The sequence below is a fragment of the Takifugu rubripes genome, chromosome 8, assembly GCF_901000725.2.
Source record: "Takifugu rubripes chromosome 8, fTakRub1.2, whole genome shotgun sequence".
NCBI lineage: Eukaryota > Metazoa > Chordata > Actinopteri > Tetraodontiformes > Tetraodontidae > Takifugu > Takifugu rubripes.
This window is the reverse complement of record NC_042292.1, coordinates 12,149,568-12,166,760: the sequence shown is the minus strand read 5'-3', so window position 1 is coordinate 12,166,760 and position 17,193 is coordinate 12,149,568. Positions and strand designations below refer to the sequence as shown.

The 17,193-nt window shown below is 41.8% G+C and overlaps 2 pseudogenes; both read left to right on the top strand.

The window, feature by feature from the left end:
• The first annotated feature begins 1,146 nt into the window (after positions 1 to 1,146).
• Positions 1,147 to 6,263, top strand: LOC115250840 (uncharacterized; annotated as a pseudogene).
• Positions 6,264 to 7,227: 964 nt separating this feature from the next.
• LOC115250613 (uncharacterized) lies at positions 7,228 to 12,477 on the top strand (annotated as a pseudogene).
• Positions 12,478 to 17,193: the final 4,716 nt, after the last annotated feature.

Sequence of the window (17,193 nt, the reverse complement as noted above, 5' to 3'; positions counted from 1 at the left end):
TGCTGACAGGAAGTCTACGCAGAGTTTCTGTTCAAAGCTGACCACAAAGAAGTAACAACCAAATATATTCCATTGTAGCGGCGTTCTCTTAAGAAAGGTTCTGTTGTGATCAGTCGAGTTAATTTCACAAAAGAAGAGGATCATGATCAACTACAACATAGCAGGATTCAACTGTTTCATCCAAATTTGTGCAGCAAGAGAGTGGTTTCATGCATGTTGGCTAATGTTGGCAAGATGAAATTTGGAGGATATATTATTATTGTAATGGTTCATGTAAAATTCATTGTTAACAATATTCAGAGGATCCCATCAACCAGTAATTAAAGCAATGGGGGCACAATTTTTTGTTGTAAGAGCAAAATCAACACCTCTTTCAAACATTTTCCAGTTATGGTGAATAAAGGTGTGCTTATCTCTCTTTTGTTGCTAATTAAGTAGACCCCTCCCCCCCGTCACTTTGCCATATCCAACCTCAGAAAAAGCAGGCCATTAAACCTACAAATGCTGATACAAGTCATGGTGATCTCCCATATTTCCACCAATTCAGATAGTCCAACGAAAGCAGGCCCATGCCACCTCACTGCTGATAGAGGTCTACTGTACCTGCCCACATTAAGATCATGTCATTCATGCTGACCGACAGACTAATACCTGAATCTGCTCCCTCTTACGTGAACAATCTTGTTTGAGCCCATGCTACCCCTCGTTGCTGCATCATTTTCCAAAAGCTGTCTGTCATAATAATTAGTGAGCATTCACTGGATGCATTACTGCAACATGAAAAATATAAAAAGGAATGATTGCTGGTTGGTTGGTTGGCTGGTTGGTTGGTTGGTTGTTGTTGATTGGTTAGAAATGATGCACATTATAACTCAACTCAAATTGAATTCTATTTATATATGAAGCAAAATCCTATTCTTAAGGTAATCCAAAGTTTTTTTCTTGTGGGTTTTTTTTAACCTATAAATCTTCCTTTAATTTCCCCAACATCAATTTTATCAAGCAAATCTGACATTACAAGTGATCGTGTTTCCTGTATCTCACACCCTCGAGTCATCTCCGGCTGCCCAATCAGATACAAGTGCAGCATTTATCAGTTTAAAAAGGACCAGTCTTCTCTTCACTCAGCCCAAAACTTGGAGCAAGATGACATCTGCAAAGTTGATCTTCTGGCTGATATGTTTGGAGAAATTTGGTGAGGATTTCTTTTTTGTTTGTATTTTGTTTATTTATGGCATCATTTGCAAAATTCTATATTTAAACATTAAACGGTGTTCATTTCTAATTGTATTTTGTTTTTAGCTCTGACATCTACAATGGAATTTTCTCCATCTTTGAATTGGAAGACCAATTATATCTTGGTCAAACCTGGACAGAACCTGACTTTGCCGTGTCTTCACAGAGATGATTTTTCTACCCAGATCTCTTGGTTTAAAGAAACTCTGGGAGAGAGGCCGATTCTGATCTGTATGTACTGGATATCAAGTAAACATTGGATATTTGTTAATGACCAATCCACGTTTCCAACTACATCCTGGTAACAAAGTAGCTAATCTGACAATAACAGATTTGAAGTTATCAGACTCAGCGACGTATTACTGTGTAAATCGGTATTTAAATGTATTTGACTTTACAGAAGGTTATAATGTCATTGTAGAGGGTTCAGGGTTGACCATAGATCAGTCAGCATCACATTCTATCCAAGCAGAAGGGTCTGTGACGCTGAATTGTACAGTACATACTGGGTGGACTTGTGATGGGGATCACACTGTTTACTGGTTCAGAAACTCTGGACCATCTCAACTGGGACTCATGTACAGCCATACAGGCAGGAACAAGCAGTGTGAGAGGAAAACCAACACCTGTTTCTACAGCTTCTCCATGAAGAACCTGAACACTTCTCAGACTGGGACCTACTATTGTGCTGTTGCAGCATGTGGACACATTCTGTTTGGAAATGGAACCAAGCTGGTGTGTGGGGGTGAGTGCTCTAATTTTGTGCAGATTATTTTCTGTATATTGTAGAAATAATTTACATATCATCTAGTTTTAAAAATATTAAGCCAGCATCCAGTAATTTATTTAATTGTCTATGGTTATCCTAATTAGCTCTGTTCAGTTGGTTTATATATAGTGTTTTATCGAAAAATTTTCCAGTTCAAACAGATATGGCCTAAATATCCCCCAATTCTCTGTTTACACAGAGCTTTCAGTATCTAAAATGAGGAGAAATGAGGAGAAACATAATATTTGTGGTCAAAGTATCACTTTAACTCATTCCTTGTTATGTCATTATAGGTTCTGCTTCTACAGTATATTGTTACTTTATAAAATAATGTGTGACTGGTGATGTCTATTGTCTCCCTGAATTACACAGTAATGACATCATAACTAGCTTAATATAAAGTGAGAGGACAAATTTGTTGAAATACTGAAGTGATTATCTGAAACGGCATCGCAGATATCACAATTTCTGATGCATCTCGTTACAGATGAAGGAAACCATCTTGTTTTGGTGTATTTCCTCAGTGCGGCCTGGATATTTACCATCATTGTGGTTGTTTTATTATCCATTTCAGTTTTTATGACAAAGAGGAAAAACAGTCATCACTCTCTGGGTAACTGATGTAATATATTTTAAATATTCTTAAAGGTTAACTGGGAAAATTACTTAAAAAAAAATCTCTTCCTGTGTTTTAAAACAGACTCTCAATCAAGAGTCCAAGCTTCATCCAGAGCCAATGCAGAGGTGGAGACAATTTTGATTTTTTTTAAAAAAAAGGTTATATGTATAAATAATCCTTATTTACACACACTAACTTACCCTTTATCACATATCTCCAGGGATACCAAGAGGAAAACAACCTCCATTATGCAGCTTTGAGGAACAACCAGCCCAACAGATCAATGCAGAACAGACAGAATGAATGTGTGTACTCTGCTGTGAGGCTGTAGATGTCTTGTTGTCATTGCAGGTTAACAAAGGACCTAATTAAGTATTTTGAATTTACTCATATCGGTTTCTACATTTTCAATTGTATTATTTATCAATCTCGATGAAACAAAGTTTTCCTAATAAAGTTGTTTTTTCTGGCCATCAAATGTCAACAAATGATAGATTACCTCCATATATTTATATTCACTTTATGAAGACAAAGCTTGTATCGTGCTGTTGCAGTCCTTAATTTGTGAAGTCAAAAGCTGCAACAATGGTTTTCACAAGCATTCATATCCATCGGACTATTAAGTTGACCAAAACACCCACTGGATGAGACAAATGCTCCATTATGTGATCATGACCATGTAAACAGCAGCAGGCTATGTCTTGGATACATAGAAATGCTAAGGCAGGGGCAGTATTATCCAAAGGGTTGGCGTACTCCTGCTGTGTCCACCGTGGTCTCTCCTTCCCGGAACAATTTTTCCCAGGAACGATTTTTGCTTATTTGGGATCCAATTTGTTGATTTAATTAAAAATTACTACCTGCTCAAGATTCCCAATACAACTGAAACCTTGACATCTGTCTGCTGCTTTTTGAATCTGCAGACCTTGGTTAGCTTCCTAATTGGTGCATCAGCATTAAGCATGATGAAAAGCAGTCACAGCTGCCATTGTTAATATATAATCAATTAACATTTTATTTTGCAACAAAAGACCTTCAACAGTTTTATTAGAATTGTGAAAAAACTGGCCAAGGGATTTTTGTCCATCCCTCTATCAGTCTTCGACTTCTTTATCTCTTTTAGGGGACAGGTGGCCGCTTATCCCACTTCTAACTCACAAATACAAACAACTGTTCATGCCCTCATTCACTTCTAATGTCAATGCACATGGACACGGGGAGAACAGGCAAACTCTGCACAAAAAAGCCCCTGACTGCAGGAACCTTCTTGCTTTGTGGCAGCCATTTTAGCCCCTACATAACCGTGCCACCCCTGTGTCAGTTCACCTCATGTGTGTCTCCCCTTGTGTTGTGCCACTTTCATCATGTTGTGATTACTGATCACAAAGTGCCATAATCATAAAGCAAAATCTTTACAAATATTATGGTTATGCCATAATCATAATCTTTGAAAATATTATGATTTTGGCACTTTTGAACTACCATATTTTCACGACCATAAGCACTGTAATAAAAGGCGCAGTCTCAGTTGCGGGTACTATTTCTGTATTTAAAACATAAATAAGGCGCACCGTATTATTAGGCGCATGCTAAAACATACAGTAAAAAATGACAACGGAAGTAAAATTGTGAGTTTCATCACATTTATTGAACAAAATATTAATTCTTCCGCCACAAAACCATCAAAGTTTTCATCTTCTGTATCTGAATTAAACAGCTGCACTATTTCAATATCCAACATCCCGAATTCCTCTTCTTCATCATCTGAATCAGACTCACCGACCGGTTCCGCTTCAGCATTGATTTTGTGAAAGCTTTTACAATACATGAAGACGGTATCATAGCCCATGTGTCTACGATCCACCCGCATATGGTGGCATTGTTACGATACATGGTGGTAGCGGACCCGAACGCAGGCCAGGACACAGAGGTGGAGAGGTCAAGGGCTTTATTTACAGGGAAGGGGAGCACACATCAACAGAAACAGTCCTCCTGGACCGCATGGGGATCGGGAGGCAGCGTCCGCCCGTCCCAGGTCCATCGGCGAGTTCCCAAACCAGACGCAGTCCCCCTGGACTGCCGGGAACTCGGAACACCGATGAGTCCTCAAACGGCTGCAGTCCTCCTGGACCGGCGAGGGCTCAGGAGTCCGGCGCAACACGCTCGCCTCACGAACGTGCCCCGAGACCCTGAGGGCAGAGGCAGTCCTCCTAGACTGCAAGGGGGGCAGGAGCGGTCCTCCAGGGCAACAGGAACATAGGAACAGGAGCGGTCCTCCAGGGAAACCGGAAGCACGGGAATAGGAGCGACCCTCCAAAGCAACAGGAACACAGGAACAGGAGCCAACACCAAGGAACCCAAACAAGCTCCCACACTAGACCAACGAACAGACTCCCAACACGAACAGGAACACTCAGGAAAGTGAACAGACACCCCGGCACTGACAGGCAGGCACAACCTGCTTAAATAGGCAGCAAGATGTAAATTGCCTACAGGTGCGCCCACCTTCGGTGCCAGCTGCACCCAATTGTGCTCAACACCACACCCTGCAGGCCAAAGACAGACACAACCCAGAAATCCCAACAGGCATAACTTGCCCGCCGCTGCCTCATAGTCTTTGTGAAGGAGTGTTCGCCTACCGTCATCCAGCGCACTGTCCGTTTCCGTGTCAGCCGAGAACTACGGTGAACGACGACTTTTCGTGCCCCGTTGTGCGTATCGCCACCGTGCTGGACCCTTTTTCTCCACTTTGTGGGTCAAAGGGATGTCAAAAGTCAGAGGGGTCTCATCCATGTTGGTGATGTGGCTGGGCGCGGTTATCTTGTCGCGGCAGTTGGTGCGGAAGATGGCCACCCTCTCCTGGTAATCCGCGGGCAGCCGCTGCGCAACAGTTGTCCTTGCGCGTATGGAGAGATGCCACCTCCTCATAAAGCGAAAACACCAAGACGGACCTCCTTGGAAGTGCTCAATGTCCATTTCTTCAGCAATCGCTTTGGCCTTTTGTCGAATGGGGACAGTAGAGACACCCCTTCCAGTTGTTTGCTGTTCCACAACCAACTGTTTCACTCGGTTTTCCAGCTCGGGCCACCTTGCTTTGTTCCCACAGGACATTAAAATGTCTTGCAGCTGCTCGATTGCCATTCTCAGCCGCATATTCGATGGCCTACAAATTGCTGCTTTATGTTGTGTCCATTTGATGAAACCCCTTCCACTTCCTTCCAATAAAGCCTCCATGGTCCTTGATGGGCTTGTAATCATCTTTAGTATTTTCACCTTTTTGACATCACTTTTATATCCAATGGCTATCAGCTAAAAATCCTCATATTGAACCTCATTTTGGATCACCCATCTAAGGTCCTATGTTTCTTCACCAGGATGAATGGCAGGTAGGCCCATAGCAAATTGCAGAAGTAAACTTCAATAATGAAAAATCACCGGGCAGGCAGCAGACAGTGGCCAGGGCTGGGACAGATGTTAAGTTATGCAAATGGCTGTGTGCTGTGCCAGATGCCGGATTGGTCATCCGAAGATCAAGTATCTGCCAATTGGTGGATTGTCCAGGAGGGACTAAATTTAAAGCAGAAGATTGCTGCCACCTGCAAGCTCCTCAACTTCCTCAATAATCCAGTGGGCCTCTGATGTGTTTTGAATCATTGTGATGTGTAAAAGTGCACGGCCACATTTTTTATATTGTTTTCTCCTGTTTTTGAAAAGTCACTCTGAGGATATTTGTGCTGATAAAACCTTTTGAATTTTGATTTTTGGAATGATCCTTGGTATAAATGATCACCCATGTTAACTTTTGATTAACTTTGTGTCATTGGTCACTTAGACCTTGAGGAAGCTGGGGGTTTGTGTTAGGCTCAGAGCTCCAAGACTGGTTGTAACATGGAACAGTAAGGGTCAGTAAAAGGAAATGAGTCCAGGAATGAGTGCTGGAAAGTCAGGCATGAGGCTGTGGAGAGAGTGACGGGAGTGGCAGCATTGTCCTGCTTATGGCAGAACAGATGGTGACAGGACTCAGTTATTGCTTTGCTTGCAGGATTTATTATTTCTTTTTTAGAACAAAGATACTTTCACTGCTGAAGGGTTTTTCAAATATGGCTTTTAGTTTTCTGAATCACAATGCTCTCGTGACTTGACAGTGACTTTAATTACCCAGCTAATCATATCATAACAAACTTGCATTAATATATTCTGATGTACACATGATTTTTAGTCTCTTTGCATTGCTCTACTGGACAAGCCTGGGAAATATATGAAGTTGAGAAGTAAAAGGATCATTAGAATTATGTTTTGTGAGTTTATGATCTGTGATTTTTGCTAATTATTGCCTGTGAAATGGCTCCTGACCATCCAGTCCTGATACAGATGCATTATGTTTTCCCAAACTGTTACTAAAAATTGACTGTTTAAGTTGCGAGGATCAATGCGAACCCAGATGTGTCAAAAACATGCGTCTAAAACAATCAACACGTCACAAGGTCTCAGAGAAACTCATACCCTTGTTTCCTTAATAAGACATACAAAGAAACCGGGTCGGCCAATCACAGTCAGTCAGTAAACTCAGGCTTAAGTGGAGGAAAGGACAAAATTAGTTTCATTCAGCACAGCAACACAATGGTATTTACGTTTGTTTTCTATCTGGTATGTGTGATTGCTGGGAAGATGGGTGAGTGATTTATTATTCTTGTATCTATCTAATATTAGCACTGGAGCACTCTCATTTCTATTTTTAATATGGAAAGAAACAAACAACCCTCAAAATAATTCATAGCTTTGTTTGTTCTGTTTTTTCAGGTGAGAAGACTGTTCTGATGGTTGATAAAGACAAAAACTTTACAGCAGCTATTGGTGACAGTGTAACTTTGGGATGTTTCATCAGATCTGATTTTGTAGCAAAGTATCATTGGTAAAAAGAAATAATGGGAGACTTTCCAAGGCTTGTGTCGAGCTTCTATACCTTTGATGAAAGTGCAAAGTTTTATGATGAATTTGTAAAACAATTCACGTTTTGCACTGGATGCAAAGAAAGAACAAAATCACTTGATGATTGCCAATTTACAGCACTCTGATACAGGAACGTACTACTGCGCTAGTAGCTTTTCAGAAAAACTTGAATTCAAAGATGGAATTACAATCATCATAAAGGGTTCAGGTTTGAACATCCCAGTCTTTACCCAGAGACCAGAATATCACTTGAATCAGTCAGAAGGTGCTGTTAGGTTCAACTGCACTGCACATGGCAGAGCCATTGACCAAGAACACGGTGCATACCAGCTGAGAACATCTGGAAAATCTGATCCAGGAGCTCTTTACACATGGAAAAACAACACTTGTTTCTACAGTTTGCCAGCAAACAACCTGGCTGTTGATTGTGCTGTTGTAACATGTGGACACTTTCTAAAGCTACCCCAAAAGCCACCCGGAGCAGAGGGTGAGTCGGTTTCATCTAAGAAATTAAATATGAGACAATGCATCATCTAATCTCTCTGAATCTGCAGATGGTTATCTTAATCTGTATATTCTGAGTGAAGCATTGGCGTTCACCACCATTCTGGCCAGTTTCATGGCTGTCTTACTGTGCAATATCTACAAGAGCCAAAGCGGCCGCAGTGGAGGTAAAAGTTTTTGTGAACTTAAAGTAAGTAAAACACAATGACACAATGTCGGTTTGTTTTGTTTCAGGAAGTATCTTGAGATATTCAGATGATCCTACCACAAATGAAGAGGTACTTGTTATCTATATTAATAAAAACATCCTGATTGCTGTGCATCATATAGGTATTTCCTATTTTCTGTTTCAAGGGCCACACAAATGAGGATGTTCTCCACTATGCTGCCTTACGGACGAGTATGACCGACAGACCAAAGAGACAGATGGGAGCCATAAACGAAGAATGTGTGTACAGAAGAGTAAAGCATCATCGCTAAACATGTTTCAGCTTTGGGTGAATGATTATGTACATTGTTGTGTTTAAGAGTTTATCCAAGGTAGTTTTCTCTGTCAACTGGACTGGGTTTCTTCTCTTGAAGACGTTTCGCCTTCTATCCAGAAGGCTTCTTCAGTTCTGAAATCGCTGGGGAGAGAGCTTGAGAATATATAGCCCCTGGACCATTTGCATGCTAATGATCTGGGTGGTCACCTGAGAGTCGTTAGCAGGGTCGTTGGTCGGGTCGTTGACCTAGTTTCTGTTGAGATGTCTCCCCTTTGTCTGCTGGGTCACATGGTGATGAGTCACTGGGTCTCTTGGAATGGTGTGAATGTTTGTTTTGCTGTTGGAAGGAGTGGAGGACTGCATTGTATGTGGGTGATAGGAAGTGCCTCAGGCCACCACCCCTGTTTAAGGATGGTTTCTCCAATTTAACATGGATAGCTTCCTTGACCCCCCTTTCGAACCAGCGGTCTTCTCTGGCCAGTATCCGTACTTGGCTGTCCTCGAAGGAGTGCCCACTCTCCTTTAAGTGTAAGTGGACTGCTGAATCCTGACCCGAAGAGGTGGCACGTCTGTGTTGTGCCATTCTTCTGTGTAGAGGTTGTTTGGTTTCCCCAATGTACAGTTCCTTGCATTTCTCCTGGCACTGTACAGCATAAACAACATTACTTTGTTTGGGTCTTGGTGTCTTGTCCTTTGGGTGTACTAACCTCTGTCTGAGGGTGTTGCTGGGTTTGAAATGAACCGGTATGTCGTGTTTCTGGAGGATCCTCCTAAACTTCTCCGAGACTCCAGACAGGTAGGGGATGGAAACGCTGCGGCGTTTGTTTCTCTCCTCCTCTCCTTTGCTGAGGTCTTGCTTTCTTGAGGTTTTGGTGAAGGCCCAGTCTGGGTAGCCACATGTTTTGAGAGCTGTCTTAATGTGGTTCTGTTCCTTCTTTCTGCCTTGGGATGTGGTGGGTATTTCCCTGGCCCGGTGTTGGAGAGTTCTGATCACTCCCAACTTGTGTTCCAGTGGGTGGTGAGAGTCAAACTGGAGGTACTGGTCGGTATGTGTAGGTTTTCTGTAGACTTCGATGGTGAGATTTCTGTCCTCAGTGATCTTGACTGCGCAGTCCAGAAAGGCCAGACTGTTTCCTTTTACCTCTTCCCGGGTGAATTTTACATGCTCGTCTGTTTTGTTGAGGTGATCGGAGAACGCTTCCAATTCTTGTATTTGAATTTTGACCCAGGTGTCATCCACATACCTGAACCAGTGGCTTGGCGCAGTTCCTGTGAAGGATGTCAGGGCCTGGGATTCCACCTTCTCCATGTATAGATTGGCAACTATAGGGGATACTGGTGAGCCCATGGCACAGCCATGTTTCTGCCTGTAGAAGCCTTCTCTGTACTGGAAATAGGTGGTGTTCAAACACAGGTCCAGCATGGTGCAGATTTGGGCCGGTGTTAAGGTTGTTCTTTCTGTAAGATTCTTGTCCAATAGAAGGTGCTTGTGGATGGTGTCTATGGCGCTGGCGGTGGGGATGCACGTGAAGAGTGACGTGACATCATAAGATACCATAGTCTCTTCTGGAAGTAGTGTGAGTCCAATGACTTTTTGAGCAAAGTCTTGGGAGTTTTTGATGTGGTGTGGGGTGTTGCCAACCATGGGCGACAAGATGGAGGCCAAGTATTTGGAAATGTTGTAGGTTACCGAATTGATGCTGCTTACTATGGGTCTGAGAGGGGTCCCTGGTTTGTGGATCTTGGGCAATCCATAAATGCAAGGGATGGTTTCTCCTGGATATAGACGGTAGTATTGTGGTCTGTCAATGGCTTTATCCTTTTCCAGTTTCTGTAGTAAGTCTACCACCTTCTTCTTGTATGAGCTGGTGGGGTCCCGTTTGAGTTTCTCATACGTGGCGGTATCTGTCAGAAGACTGAGTATTTTGGTGTCATAGTCAGTGGTATTGAGTACGACCGTGCACCTACCTTTGTCAGCTGGTAAGATGGTGATGTTCTTGTCCTTGGCTAAGGATGCAATGGCTCTTTTTTCCTCATTCGTGATATTGGAGGTGGGAGGTTTTGCACTAGCAAGAGCGGCTGTTACCTTGAGTCTAATCTGTTCTGCTTCTGCTTCCGGGAGTTTGTTGTTTCTAATGGCAGTCTCAGTGGCTGTGATGAGTTCGACAGTCGGTACCTCTTCAGGGGTGACTGAAAAATTCAAACCTTTGGACAGCACTTCCTCCTCGGCTTGTGTGAGCTCCCTGTCTGATAGGTTTTTTACCCATTTCTCCCGTTGTGAGTCAGACAGGGATGTGACATGGTTGGAGAAGGGGTTGGTTCCGCTGGGGTTGTGTTTTGCCAGTAGGGTGGTGAATTTTCGGATCTGACGTTCCTTGGTCCTGGTGTGTTGGGTGTGCTGAGTCCTGGAAACGAGTTTGGCTATTTCTTCCATTACTTCAGAGGGGAGCAGTAGGTGTAGTTCCTCCCTTCTTTCATCTAACTTAGCTTCCAGGGTGTTTATGGTAAAGTGGATTTGTCTGATCCTTTCATTGAGTAAGCGTTTTTCCGTCATGTGAAGAATTACCTGGGCTCTGTGTCCTTTTACTGTTGATCTGATGCGTAGACAGGTGGGAGTCATCTTCTGCTGTCGACATCTGAGGTTGTAGCGGAGGTGGTTCTTAAAGTCCGCTAACTTCTTGGCTGTTTTCTCAAGCTCTCGCACCAACCGAAGGGTATCTCTCCCAAAATGTGATGCAAGATGTCTGTGTAAATTCTCAGTCATCCAGGTCATTGTATCCAAGGTAGTTTTCTCTGTCAACTGGACTGGGTTTCTTCTCTTGAAGACGTTTCGCCTTCTATCCAGAAGGCTTCTTCAGTTCTGAAATCGCTGGGGAGAGAGCTTGACCTCAGCAAAGGAGCAAGACCTCAGCAAGACCTCAGCAAAGGAGAGGAGGAGAGAAACAAACGCCGCAGCGTTTCCATCCCCTACCTGTCTGGAGTCTCGGAGAAGTTTAGGAGGATCCTCCAGAAACACGACATACCGGTTCATTTCAAACCCAGCAACACCCTCAGACAGAGGTTAGTACACCCAAAGGACAAGACACCAAGACCCAAACAAAGTAATGTTGTTTATGCTGTACAGTGCCAGGAGAAATGCAAGGAACTGTACATTGGGGAAACCAAACAACCTCTACACAGAAGAATGGCACAACACAGACGTGCCACCTCTTCGGGTCAGGATTCAGCAGTCCACTTACACTTAAAGGAGAGTGGGCACTCCTTCGAGGACAGCCAAGTACGGATACTGGCCAGAGAAGACCGCTGGTTCGAAAGGGGGGTCAAGGAAGCTATCCATGTTAAATTGGAGAAACCATCCTTAAACAGGGGTGGTGGCCTGAGGCACTTCCTATCACCCACATACAATGCAGTCCTCCACTCCTTCCAACAGCAAAACAAACATTCACACCATTCCAAGAGACCCAGTGACTCATCACCATGTGACCCAGCAGACAAAGGGGAGACATCTCAACAGAAACTAGGTCAACGACCCGACCAACGACCCTGCTAACGACTCTCAGGTGACCACCCAGATCATTAGCATGCAAATGGTCCAGGGGCTATATATTCTCAAGCTCTCTCCCCAGCGATTTCAGAACTGAAGAAGCCTTCTGGATAGAAGGCGAAACGTCTTCAAGAGAAGAAACCCAGTCCAGTTGACAGAGAAAACTACCTTGGATACAATGACCTGGATGACTGAGAATTTACACAGACGTTTAAGAGTTTATTACTTTGTTTCTTAATACTGTTCATATTCTTAATCTGTTCAATGTGTATAAAATACAGTAACTTTTTAAGTGATATGTAATGCTTGATCAACCTATACAAACCTGTCGAGAATGTATTTTTTTCTTAAATAAAGGAGAATATCTTTTTAAAAAAAACATGCCAACATAAAGTGATTTCAACTGCCAAGTTTGCATGAATAATATTTTGCTGTTTTATGTACTTTGGTATACATCACCTGGGCCTGAGTCTCAGCAGCAAACCCGCAAATGTGAGACTCAGAAGATAAGATTTCTGAAGAACCTCAGAGCTCTTATCTAAAACACTCGTGAGTGGAAACACATTGTAAGAGCAATTTTAATTTATCGAAACCTCTGAAATATCACTTTTATTTTGGAGACCATGCTACTCTGACTTTTTTTCAGATGATGGGTTTAGGGTTTATTATCTTCTCAACATTACTTGAAATATAAACGAGATGTTCATACAATTAAGATCTGATTCTGCATTCAGGCCTTTAGCTTAAAATGAATGAATCCTGAAAAGTCATCATCTTAACAGACATCATCCCACCTGTGTGTGGTACAAATCTGGTGGTCCCATGAAAATGATGTCAGCCATATTTATTACTTAATCGTACACAAATGCAATTGTTAGTGTCTTTGGATATCCTTGTAATATTTGGTCTGTGCAGATTTCTTTTTTTCAAACTTGGAAAAGGAACCTTTAAACATTCTAAAAGGTTCCTGATTAGTGGTTGAGGTGCATGTGGTCTCACATCACAACACATTTGGTGACTTTGGTGCAGAGTGATGTGAAAAGCAATTATAGAAAGTGGAGGTAAAAGTGTGCACTACTGTAGTTCCCACTTTAAGAAACACAACACACAAAAATGGACGATTTAACTCGAGAAGATTCTGTGATTCCAGCTGAGCTCAATAAAATTTATCAAAAAAAAATCTAATTAGTTTTACCTCTTACAAGAGAAACTGTGAAAATTGAAGCCAGACATTATCACATACAGTTCTGCCGATGTTATATTTTACTGCTGCAAACCAAAATGGAAGAAGTTTAGCATAGTTTCTACTTTATGTGGTTTCTTTGTGTTTGTGGTTTCTGTGAAGATTTTTGAACACATAAAAAGGCGTTTATCGTCTTTGTATCATTGTATTAAACAGATGCTCAAAAGTAAATAACATGAAGATCAGTTGCTGTTATGGCCACAAATGAGACTGGAGGGATAAAGCAGGGTTTACGAGGTAAATATGGTCTTGCAAAGCTCTCTTCCTCTCTCTCTCTCTCTCTCTCTCTCTCTCTCTGTCACACTCTCTTGCAGTTGACCTCTCATGCCTCTGTCTTAGACCATAACTCTGTTTTCGTCTATCCAACATACAGCCTACTCAAGTATGTGAGGACTATGCATTTAGGCTAAAGCAGCCACCGCTAGGAAACTGTTGCCCCACCAGGTAATGCAGTATAATTCCCAACCAGATGTTGGGTCCATGCACAGAACTCGCTCATCTCAACCCCGTTACGATCCAAGTCTTTTATGTCAAATATTCAGTTTCTGGCCAGTTCATCATATGACCAGTTACACACCTGATATGTTGCCCTGATGATGTGAATGCACTACGGGAGCACTGTTTTACCCTCAGATATAATGTAATTTGTGTTGTTCTTGAGGTCATTCTTGACAGACATTCAGTTTTGAGGAACACACACAAGCACATATTTATATATATACTGTATATACACACATACATATACATATTTATATACACACACATACATATATACCTAATTAATGTTTTTGTTAAATCTCTTTTCTCTATTTCAAATGAAAAAAATAAAGATGAGTTGTTCCCCACCAACACCTGTGTTGATGTGTAAACATCCTGCAGCCAACTGAGTTGAAAGAAAATCATTTTCTCACTTTGTGTCTGAGCTCCTGCTCTGATCAAGCTCACTCGCATCAAGTTCATCATGGTGGTTTTATCGGCTCTCGTACAGGATGTCAAAACGGGTTTTGACCCAGATGGTCTTTGTTGGCTCTGACGTTTTCAAGGCTTTTGTGTTTTACATGTCTCCCACAAAGGAAGAGGGCGGTGCAAGTGTTTGTAAGGTCACCTCATGAGTGTATTTAATTTTTGTATTTTTCTCAGTCTGTACAAAATAAATTAACTGGAAAAGTTCTTGTGTGTCATCGGTTTAGGGTAAGATGTCTCCTAAAATGTTTCTAATTCTGCCTGTAAGAAAATCCCATTTTTCCACAGTTACATGACATTTGAATCTCCACCATACAACTTGAGTACAACAAGCAATCGTTGCTGCTGATACCTGCTGCAGTCTCTGTCTATTTAACTAATTTGTGGCTGCAGTAGACAACTGTTCAAACAGCATTTCCTTTGTAATGCAGGTCTTTGTTGCCACCGTTGCATGTCAGCCAACAAATCTGCATAACTGTTCTTTGAAAGGTAGCTAACTGCACACAAATATTGAGCATGTGGGCAAAGAGTGAAAATAATTCTGCAAATAAAGCGTAGAAGTGTACAAAGAAGTTAACAGACTAGTTTAAGCTGATCTCCTTTTCCTTTGTGCGACTAACCTCCTGCTGTCAAGCTGCATGACTCAGGAAGTGTGATCTGAACACAGCTTTGACAATTCAAGCACATACAGACCACAATCACGGTGCGCTTCATTTGAACGCAGTAACCTCTCTGCTGGTGCTGCATCCAAAACGTAAACTGACAAATGTAACATATCGCTTCAAATGTGAATGCTGCACATATTCTGATCTTTTTACTGAATTCTCAATTAATTCTCTAGCCCACATATCAAACGTGTTCAGAGTGATCACATGCTCAGGCTGCGTCCTGAGCCCTCCTCTCATCAGTTTCTGCAGGTGCTGACACCACGGTAACTTATCGCTAGACTATTTTGAAAGAATCATATGACCTGGTAAATAAATTAATTATTATTAAACTAACCTTTTCTCCGGTTTTTTACTGTGTTATTAACAGAGCCATGATGGAGGTGACCTCTGTTATGCTGCTGTCGGGTTAAAAAAAAAATCCCATTAATGATGGAACTCAGTATCAATTATAAAACTAAGAGGAAATGTAAACTATATATCAAAGTTAAATCAAAGGAAATTAAGTTAATTTAACTTTTTGGATACATTTATTCCGAGGATGTGGAAATGGGTCTCTTTAACAAAAACAACTCAGTGTCCATAAAGACAATCTATAAATATTCTGCATGTTGAGCATGAATGTTACGTCTCACATTTACTTTTCACTCCTGCGGTGAAGGTGGCGCAAACCTCAGAGTTAAAGTTTCCATTAGTGGAAAAACAAGTCAGAAGTTGAATACAGGAAGGGCAGCCTGCGGAGTGGAGTTCCCGTGTCACCTTTGTTTTTTTCTGGATAGACGACTTTGTCCCACAGTCCAAAGGTTTCATGAGGTTAATTTTGATGGGACAAAATTGGGCCTGGTGTCCATAGTTTGGGATCGACGTCAGCGGCTTTGCTATCTAAAGCTAGTAAAGTATGAGATAGTAAAGTATGTCATCAAAGATGGTGATGCTGATATTTCACCTACGCCTGTTATATTTAAATTCAAAAGCAAAGGTTCTACTGTATCCTTTCAACGGAACAGAATGGCTATGATTTCATTTCTGTTAAACAGTTAGTGTGAAATGTTTCCCAAGGACAAACAATACTATACTTTACTATATATTTTAGCTGTTTCTTGTAAATTTACATATTGCATGACACAACCCCATCAGTGTGGCTACCAGTAAAAGATCAGCTCTCAGTCTAACCTTAGCTTTAACGTGTGCTTTGTCTGTGTGGCTGCTGACAGGAAGTCTATGCAGAGTTTCTGTTCAAAGCTGACCACAAAGAAGTAACAACCAAATATATTCCATTGTAGCAGCGTTCTCTTAAGACAGGTTCTGTTGTGATCAGTCGAGTTAATTTCACAAGAGAAGAGGATCATGATCAACTACAACATAGCAGGATTCAACTGTTTCATCCAAATTTGTGCAGCAAGAGAGTGGTTTCATGCATGTTGGCTAATGTTGGCAAGATGAAATTTGGAGGATATTTTATTATTGTAATGGTTCATGTGGAATTCATTGTTAAGAATATTCAGAGGATCCCATAAACCAGCAATAAAAGCAATGGGGGCACAATTTTTTGTTGTAAGAGCAAAATCAACCCCTCTTTCAAACATTTTCCAGTTATGGTGAATAAAGGTGTGCTTATCTCTCTTGTGTTGCTAATTAAGTAGACCCCTCCCCCCCTTTTAAGCCAAATTCAAGAACTTTAACCCAGAAGCCAGGTGGTTTAAGAAATTGTTCTTAAGAAATTGCTTTTGACGTCATCTTCATCGTGTGGACTTGAGCTTGTTCGACAAGGTGCGAGCCACTCAGCACGTGTTCATGGTTTCCAAACAAGGGCAGTCAGTGTCACTTCTTGCTAGCCAATCAAATGAACTTTTTTCATGAATAGTGAATATATGGAGGATCTCAGCTCTGTTGCTCTGACTTTCCTGTTTTGAATTGTACCTATCTGGGCATTCATTCAGGGTGTCGTGGGATGATCAACTTTTGGCTCATCACTAGTTCTCCACTGGGGTCACCCAAGGATCGGTGCCGGGGCTGCTGCTCTTTACCATATATGCAACATTGCTCAGGCAAATCATCTCATAGTCTTACATGGTGTTTTATACCACTGCTTTCCACATGGCACCCAGTTCGGTGTCTCATTTTCCCCAGACTAACCCTCAGGCTCAGACTAGATCTCACCATGTCTCTCAGACATATCCGCATGGATGCAGGGCCACCACCTTCAACTTAACCA